The following is a 10,293-nucleotide window of genomic DNA, read 5'->3' on the forward strand; positions in this document are numbered from 1 at the left end:
ATTTAGAGACTGGGGGAAAAAAAAGACAGACGTATATCACGGCCTGCTGGAGTATAGTAAACACAGAAAGCATTTTATAGCAACAATGTTGAAGAAAGATATTTTGGTGTTCCGAAGTTGCAGTCATTAAACAGAAACAAAGATGGAGATTTCATTGCAACTAATTAGAAATTCGTCTTTCAGGTATGTAATAAACGATCTTCGCACAAAATAATGTACGATACACGAGCGGTATGTTTGTTTTCATGTTCTCGAAAATTAAAAAAGCTCAACTACGTTTCGCTTTTTCAATCTTTTCCTCGACCATGAAAACGTCAACATACCGCTCTTGTAACGTATATTACTATTTCAGTCACTGACTTTACTGTATTATATGTAAGGTACAACACCTTTACGTTACATGTTTTAAAAATCGTATGAACGTTTTCGTTGGACTATGCCAACATCATCAGATACGACATTCATTCTAGCAATATCATTAGTCTCTACAAATACAATACATATTAAATATCATACAGAGTAATAAAAACATACTAAAACCAACATAAATAGGATACAAATGTTATTCATGTGACTACCCTTATTATCAAATGGTTAAAAGTACTCTTGTAAAACGTTCATACGATTTTTAAAACATGTAAAGTAAAGGTTTTGTACCTTAAATATAATGCAGTAAAGTCAGTGACTGAAAAATAAATATTCCTAATATATATTACAGACTTTTCTGAAAATCAATCAAAAATAAATTGCAAGAAGACGATTCAGCTTCGACAACTTACGAGAATATATCGTCGTTTACTGCAACGCTGGTAATTGCATCAATGATGACGAGGACTGAACCTTGCAAGCTATGTACTACAGTACGTTATTTTTCTTTTCCTTCTGACTGTACGGAGATACAGTAGCATGTTGACGTCGTCTGTTTACGTTTAAATCCTTTGAGCCAATGGTCTGAATGAAAAAAAATGTAACATATAGTAAATGTGCACCTACATTCAACGATAAGTCATCCCGCATCCACTGTCTAATAATTAAGTTTCTACATTTTATTCTGCACTTTTGACTGATGGCCTGATAATTTTTATGCTCCTGTTGCCACTAGCAGTGATCTGATTCGTAGGCCTAAACAGAATAGTACATTATGCAACGAGCCTATAATGATAGTAATTAAGAAGCGAGTACCGGTATGGATATTTATGAAACGAGCGCAAGCGAGTTTCATAATTTTCATACGAGCGTCTTAATTACCATTATAGGCGAGTTTCATACGACGTTTTATGCTCGACCATATTTCTAACTTGAAATTATTCAGATGTATACATTTTATTTGTATCTGACAAGATCGGAAGTGACCTTGTTCTAGGTCGTGAATTGTGAGATGTGCGCAGACGCGAAAGTATTGATTTTTTCTGAGGAACAATAATGTCATTGACCTTGATGTAATCCCGTTAAACTTGATATAACCTTGATTATTGAATTCGACATTGAAAAACGAGATGACAAATTGAATTTATTTGAATATTATTTACAATTAACGCTAATTATTATAGTAACAGAACATAACCTTCTGCGACAGTGTTGGATTTCCAGCCTCCGTGACTTTTCGCTAATTGTCTTTCGATTGCATATCCGAGAATAATCGATACTTGCGGTTTTATAACGGTACAAAGCTGACTTGTCATTGGCTGAACACCTGTAAGCTGAGTTGTCATTGGCTGAACACCTGTACTTTAATGAGTAGGTGTACTTTAATGACATGCATTTAAGGACTGCTACCAGGTGTATAATTACTACATTTCGGCATGGTCGAGCATAAAGTACATTACAGTACGACATGAAGGTGACTTCACGCAGTTTCAAGGAGACAGCACATCTCAGTGTGTATCCAGGCCACAATCTGCCAGAAGTTGGCGACTTAGATCACGAGTTTCCGATGTGGCAGAGACCAGGGACTCAATCCTCCGCAGGGAAGGCTTTGTGGCCGCTGCTCTTAGCCTATAGTTAGCCTTGCTTGCTATTTTCTGGTGTAGCCTACATAGAAAACAGTTAAGTTTGCCTTTGTTTAAAGCAGGAGTAGGTTAACAGCTGACCATGCTTTTTAAATAAATACAGAATTTTATGTCAGAAAACATAAAAGTGTACAATTAATATTTGAGGAGAAAAATTCGCTCCGGCGCCGGGGATCGAACCCGGGTCCTTGGTTCTGCGTACCAAGCGCTCTGACCACTGAGCTACGCCGAATTCAATCCACAGCACCGAACCGAACCCTCCTCCTTCAATGTTTCCCTTTGTGGCCTGACTCCAAGTTAGGCATACATGTTGACGTATATGTCCAGTGTCAACTGCCATTATACTAGGAGCGCACTCAGCTGAGTGACTTGTTTGGCCGGGATTCCGCAGTTAAGTGCACAGTGATCTGTACAGACATATGCACTGCAGCTATGAGCATATTATAGATTTATTTTATTAATTTGTCCTACAGAATAATATCTGTGATATTGACAATTAATATTTGAGGAGAAAAATTCCGGTGCTGTGGATTGAATTCGGCGTAGCTCAGTGGTCAGAGCGCTTGGTACATAGAACCAAGGACCAGGGTTCGATCCCCGGCGCCGGAGCGAATTTTTCTCCTCAAATATTAATTGTCAATATCACAGATATTATTCTGTAGGACAAATTAATAAAATAAATCTATAATAAAAGTGTAGGCCTAGTGTTAGCTAATGTATATAGGCTAGCGCGTAATATAGAGCCTATAAGACGATTTGGATAAGGATAAAATTCCCTCCCACGTTCAATATGGACTGTAAAAAAGCTCTACAGTGGAAAGCGTGCTTATTTATACCTGAGTTAATACGAGATGCTGCATTGAGAAGGAACAAAGAATTGAACAATTCAAGATCAATTTCGCTGCATAAACTTTGCTGCACTAAACAAGACATAAGCGAAGGGAACAGGGTGATGGCTTCCTGCACACTTCCTCTCCGCAGCTCTTCCTGCCGTTAATCCCAGCAGGATGCCGTGGTGTTGAGAACAATAGTTTTGATTAAACCCGGCTGCCTGGCGCCTAATTGGCAGGTGTGAGCCGAAGAGGCTGGGTGGGGTTTGTGACGTACTCGGGTGATTAGTTTTGTAGTAAAAGTTCCGAAAACCCTAACCCATTTTATGCCCATTAAGCGACTCCTGTGTGTAACTCTATCTGCACATAATGATGCTCTTCCTACCCGCTCTGTCATGTATCATGGCGACCTTTCATCACTTCATTATATGTCCTGCACACGTAATTTATTTCCGAAGCTAACATTTTAACAGAAGTCTATATATATGCGCTCATTGGTGTGTAATGACAATGAGCAAACAGATGAAAATAAAGAGAATGTGAACCACGCCATTGTGTGGAATAGAAAAGATACTGTGACAGATTTTGTACTACACGATAAGCGAGAAATAACTGCCTATTTAAAATTGCTTAGGAATTTTGTGTACAGAATATCTATATATATATATATATATATATATATATAATTTGAACTGGTAATGGAAATTCCCGGAAAACGACTGAACGGATTTTAATAAATGGCCTCTCATTTTGAAGCTTGGAACTCAAAGATTTTCAGAAAAATAGTAGTTTTCAGTGAAATATCAATTTTCCTACATAATTTTCCTATTTTCCAAAAATCCATCTTTCTTCAGTTTTGAGAACTAATTGCATTTCAGCACGGCCGTGATTTCAGAATAAAACAAAACACGCACTACAATAAACAATAGCTATTACACGAAGGATTGCTGACATATCTAAACTTCAAATTCAATTGGTTATTAAAAACTTGAAGACTCGCTAATTTATAGGTCTGATTCTGCGGTGTGTAATTTTCTGAGTACAGCTGTGTATTGGATATTGAAATCTAAAAACATTGAAGGGGTTTGATTACATTATTACCATTAGCAATTAAATTTCATTATTAATGCCAGGATATGATTATTTTTCATTAATTATACATATTAATGCTATATTGATATGAAAGTGAAACGTTTTGGGATTACATAAGTAGATACAGAGAATGTGTTAAATTAGATCTTCATTTACAATTATAATTTACTGAGTGGCGGCTATTATATATATATATATATATATATATATATATATATATAAAACTTACGTAAGTTAATAATATTGTTATTAAAAATCAAATATTTTTAAAGTTATTAATCAAGTGGGGTTGGGTCTTTTTCATATACTTAATGGCGGTGTTGTTTATATATTTATATGCGTCATTCTCTTCAGTATTGGCTCGTGAGAGCGCAAAAATTACAGTTCCTAAGGAAAGACCAAAAGGTATTACTTACTGATAAAAATATGAGACCTACAAAATTTTGTAGTCTCTCGATCATTTCAGCAAGATCTCTTAGCAGGATAAAATGATTTTACCCTCTACATTTAAAGCTCTACATGCAGCAGCTATACGAAGATGCTATGTCTATTGTTCCAAAGCATAGCAAACCTGACTTTTACAATCCACTATGACCTGAAATAGCTATTGCTTTACTCCCACGTGAAAAACCCACTGATCCCCCTTTCATTGTTACTTGCGTTTTCGCGTTGTAACTCAAGAGACATAGGATAAATAGGTTCAAAAAAAAGTATTGGACATAAAAACCATTCAGAGGGAGTAATGTTTGATTATTATGGAAGCAAAAAACTTTCAAAATGTCTGGTATTTTTCATTAAAATTAAATCTGAAAAATTTTTATTTGAATGTCTAATGAACTTAGTTTGCAGCATTTGCTGCACAAGCCACTAGTATTAAATATAAAGTGCTAAAACAATACATAGAGCATAAATAACTGAATAAAAAAGTCAAGTGTTATTTTTGTAACTGTCATAGTTTTCCCAGAAAAAAATATGCTTTGTGAGTGAGCTTAATGTTTTTGGAAAAGAGAGTAGGCAGTCATTATTTAGGCTACTTTGCCTGGTATATACGCTGAAACAATCGTTTGTTACTCTTTTTCTATATAGATATGTATTGGGTGTTGGGTGCAAGGTCACTGGGAATAACATTTACGTTCAGTTGAAATGTAAACAAATAATTAAACTGCTAGCAATCTAACGGTCCTAAAATCCGTAACCCTGTTTATAACATTTTATTTTGAACCATGAACCATGTACTTTCATGTAGTGAATTACCGACAAGATAAGAACTCTTTTGATATTTATCTTTAGGGTAATATTTAATGCCTACATTTGCTAGCACGGCCAGCACGCAATATTACGGCCCACTGTATTGTTTTTTTTTTTTCAATTTATTTGACAATTTTTCTACTTTGGTACTATCAATTGTGCTTAAATAATTAACATTTCAACAATATGAGACTTGTGGAGAGGGTGACGTTCCTCAAAGCATCAACAAATCAGTGTGTCTTTTCCTCTTGAGGCGACGACCAGTCCGTGCAGGGGGCAAGTTCCGAGGAATCTGGTTAATTAAGCTGTTAGAATGTGTTGACAATGTTGCATATAATCGTGTGTAGGAAGAATGAAGTACAGTCTCTATTTTAGCTAGATCTAGATCTGAATGAAGTGTTTCATTTCTGATGTACCATGGTGCACCAGTGATTATCCTTAGTGCCCGATTTGGGAATGTTTGAATACGCTTGATTTGGCTTATAGAAGCCGATCCCCATAATGAACATCCATAGAGCCAAATAGGTTGAGCCGTGCCCACGACCACGGCCGTTTACCTAGTACGTCACTTCATCCGTCAGAGCGCTCTCAGACGTCACAGAATAGATAGCGCTATCAATCCCTTCATTTGTTCTTTCCAAATAATCCTATTGGCCGGGTCATTACGTCTCACGAGGATAGAGGGGGAGAGAGTTTACCTGTTTTAACGGAGATACACGGAACGTCACTCGGGTTCCGGTACGCGGCAGATACACTTAACAAGACTTAGCATTTTGGTACGCGGCAGATATAGACAACGTGACTCGGGCTTTGTACGTGCTGGAGATAGATCAGTGGAGTAGTTATATTGCGTCGTGTGTGTTTGGGATTTTAGTGGATCGTAGTTTGAAATATCGTTTGCTAGTGATACGTCTTGGGGGTAAGTTTTAGTATTTGCATCGAGTAACATATTTGTGAGCTATATGTGTTTGAGATAAATTGTATTTGGGAATTATGTAAGGAGATATGATTTGAAATGTGAGTTCATGTTCCGAGACGGTTAGAGTGATAAGGTAGCGATTATGGTCTCACATATGGTTTTAGTGTTTTCCCTGCTCCATTTTGATTGTTGCTTTCCTTCGCCGCTATTTTCTTATCATGTGCGTCGAGTTTAGTTGCTATTTAAATGATCCTTGAAATTGGAATTATCGTCCGTTACTTATTACGTGCATCTGTCTCCATCCCTCTCTCTCTCTCCGTTGGGTATTCATTTTGTAAAGTGCAGAGATTTGTGTTAGTGCTATTCGCACAGTTTATGTGAGCAATATGTGCAATGGGTAATGTATAGTGATCTGTCATGTAATGTCTTATGCTGGGTAGAGATTGTCTCTTATTGAGTGTATATGTATTTTTAGTTTGGTTAGTCGGACTGGGTGGTATCTATGGTCGAATGGATCATGCATTAAGTTAATGTGTGTGGCTGGGTGTTGTGTTCAGATTCATATTCAGATAGTTAATATATATATATATATATATATATATATATATATATATATATATATATAAATTTAAAGAGTGGTTCATGAACATATGGTTAATAAGTTAGTCACTGATGGTCGAGAGACGGTCATATTAGATGGTTTAATCACTTATAAGTGTGTTGGCCTCAGCCTTGTGATACTTACATGATTTACATATCCTGGGGATATCATTTCAGATTAGTTTGTCCTATTTTCACTCATCTATTTCATGTTTATTGTTATTTCATTTTTCATTTATGTACATTGTTACTTATTATTGTTAATTACATTTGTTTTACAAATTCACACTATTCATTCTAAAAGTCTTCCACTGCGCACACCCAATCCTTTCAATGTGCCGTCCACCTGGCGAAAGCAGCCAAGGTGTAAGAAGCATTACATATATTAGTCTTTTGTTGGAAGGGAAAGACAAGAGCTGGAAAGTATTGTTTTCAATCGATGAAGTCTGTATCTTAATCTCTGGAGGGTGTAAGTGAGATGTTTATTCTAGGTCAAGCGACTGTCTAGGATGAGTCCAAGATATCGTACTTCTTCATGCTGTAGTACTGGTGAACAGTTGAGGTAGGCTATAATGGAAGTGATTTTTCTTTTTTGAGGTATGTGAATGTTACTGTTGATGGCTTATTTGTGTTCATGGCTGTTCTCCATTTTTTGTTCCATATTTCAATTTCTTGAAGAAAGTTTTGTAGATTGGTTGTCACTTGTTCACCAGTATCTCCTTTGCTAAGGACAGCAATGCCATCAGCGAACTGACCTACAGTTAGAGAATCTAATTTAGATGTTGGTATATCATGAGTGTAAATTAAATAGAGAAAAGGGGCTAGAATGCTCCCTTGAGGTACACCTGCAGAAATATATCTAATCTGAGACTGTACACCTTCGTATATTACTGAATAAGTTCGTCTTCTAAGAAATGAGTGAATTAAACGGTAGTATGTGTCAGGAAGATGGTTTTTTAGTTTGAATAAGAGGCCATTATGCCACACGACTATATTGTTAAGGAAACGGTGAAAATATTTAACATCTGAGCATCAAGTGCGACCAAATGCGTATCAAGTACCTATGACAAGATTATTTCGACAAGATTGCAGTTGATAGTTGGGTTTTATTGGTTAAAGCCAATAAATTCTGGCATTCCATTGGTGCATAGGTTCATGAGGGAAGTAGTGATGTTAAAATTATGAGCTTTCATCTACACTGAATTTAAAAGTTATTTTTCTTCTATATAATACGACATTTAGACTCCTTGCAGTAATAAAAAAAAGAATATAACTCTGTGGACATTACTGGAAAGGTTTATTCGGAAACATTAAGTGGAATTTGTAACCAAAGGCGGCTTACTCGAAATTGGATCCGAGGGTTTACGAAGCAGTGCTTGACAAGTGGATACAGTTTCTGCTGGGGGTGGGGGGCTGGATCAGATTATTCAGAAGCAGAGATGCCGTGTCGCAGCATCTGAATCCAAGATTTGTTTCTGGCGGCCACTGCCTCGCACACCCCGCACAACGTGATGCCTTCGAATGCATAATGCATCCTGACATCCAGCATCCGTGCCAAAGTGGCCTATGCAGCAGAGCCTCTAGCCAGGCTGAAAGAATAACGGAGGTCTGCCCGATATGGCATACATTTCGAAATAAAATTCGTATGAATTTCCAGTAACCACGGATTATTAATGTAATTGACCGCATTAAGTATAATTTTACAGAATTCGTTTCCTTAAAAACATTGTTCGGACGATATTGGGACAACTGATATTCATGATATCACACCTTCCTGTCTATTAAAGAAATATGTAGGCTAGCATGAATTTTGGCAGCATATAGGGGAGTAGTGGGTACAGTGAGACACAAAATATTAAAGCATAGGCTATGTATGCAAGTGATAATTCAAGTATTTTTTAAATCAAGTACAACAGAAATATACATTAAAACATGGAGTACAATAATACATAAACAGAAATGTTAATAGATAAAGGACATAATATACAATGCGTGTTTGTCAAAAAAATGCAAATGTCTTACTGTTCCCATTCAGGAGGGTACAGTGAGACGCCAGTGTCTATTAATGGACATTGAAATGATTTACATTTATTTGAAAAGAAAGCTTGCTGTCTCTTTATCTTGACATGTTCTGTAGGCTTATTTAGAATCATTTTGATGTCTGACTTCGAAACCATTGAAACATGTGGAACATTTGGAAAAGTGAATTTTCCATGACATTTCAAACTTTTGCTAAAAAAATAAAATGAATTTTTGGTGACAACAAAGTTTATAATTATAAGAATTTAATTTAATTCTTTGTTATTTTTTAATATTTTCTTTTTAATTTTGTGAATAATTTTTTATTTAAGAAACCATTAAAATGTAATGTATCCATTATTTTAAGCTATGGTTCCTAAATTGGTTACTAGTATATTCATTTTTAATGTTAGTTATTGGTAAATGAAATACAATTACAGTTTATTTTTGCAAATCATTGGTACATGGGAACAGTGAGACGTCTCAGTGTACCCTTCAATGGCATGTCTCACTGTTCCCTTTACGCATAGTTCGTTTAAAAATGGCACCATCACTTCAAAATCAAAACAAGAAAGACGAAACTTTGCCAAACATAACGTCAAATACCATAGTATTAGGTAATAAAACATTCATATTTATATTTAATTTGTATATCCAATATAACCTGCATTAAACACAAGCCAAAATTTTACTTCTAGAGTGAAAAATTACGAATTATTTTTTCATCACTCACCTTTATAACTAGAATCAAATCGAGTATGAAAATATTCTTACTTTACTCATGAAAAATACAACTCCACTGTTACAAACATTTCAACATCAAAATTTACCATCTAATAAAAAATGTCTCACTGTTCTTCCTGTCTCACTGTACCCACTTCTCCCCTACAGTAGGTTTAATGAAATAAAATTCAGTTTCATAATGTCCACCGGCGTGACTCAGGCGGTAGCGCGTTTGCCAGTTGATCCATAGCTGCGCTCGGGCGTGGGTTCGATTCCCGCTTGGGCTGATTACCTGGTTGGGTTTTTTCCAAGGTTTTCCCCAACCGTAAGACAAATGTGAGGTAATCTATGGCGAATCCTCGGTCTCATCTCGTCAAATACCATCTCGCTATCACCAATTTCATCGACGCTAGATAACCTACTGGTTGAAGTGAAGAAATTGTACTGTACTGTATTGTATTGTTTATTATTGTGTGTATTAACATTCCATGGTATTCATACATTGCTTCACAGCTAGAATATGGAACAAGTCAGAAAACTTAATACTACTTAAGGGTGCTATGCATAGATATTTCGCTAGCCCGCGCTACGAGCGTGCTAAACTATCCCCGGCTATCGACTGATTACTTGTACAGGATTCATATCTTATCATATCGCTAACACTGGTTTATGAATACGAAATACGTTAGTTTGCTGATCATCCACCGGACAGGATCCCAGGACGTGTGCAAGAGTTTCAACCTCGTTGTGGCAATGCCTACAACGGTTGTCCTGAGATCTTCCCGGCACAGCACGTACTGCAGCGACATTTCCAACCATTTTAATGCCATCGCGCCATTCGCTGTTGCAGAGT

General features: G+C 36.4%; 1 non-coding gene across 1 annotated transcript; it reads right to left on the reverse strand.

Moving 5' to 3' along the window:
- Positions 1 to 2,168: 2,168 nt before the first annotated feature.
- Positions 2,169 to 2,241, reverse strand: TRNAC-GCA (transfer RNA cysteine (anticodon GCA)). The gene has a single exon. It is a non-coding gene; the product is annotated as a tRNA-Cys (tRNA).
- Positions 2,242 to 10,293: the final 8,052 nt, after the last annotated feature.

Source organism: Periplaneta americana, chromosome 4, assembly GCF_040183065.1.
Source record: "Periplaneta americana isolate PAMFEO1 chromosome 4, P.americana_PAMFEO1_priV1, whole genome shotgun sequence".
NCBI lineage: Eukaryota > Metazoa > Arthropoda > Insecta > Blattodea > Blattidae > Periplaneta > Periplaneta americana.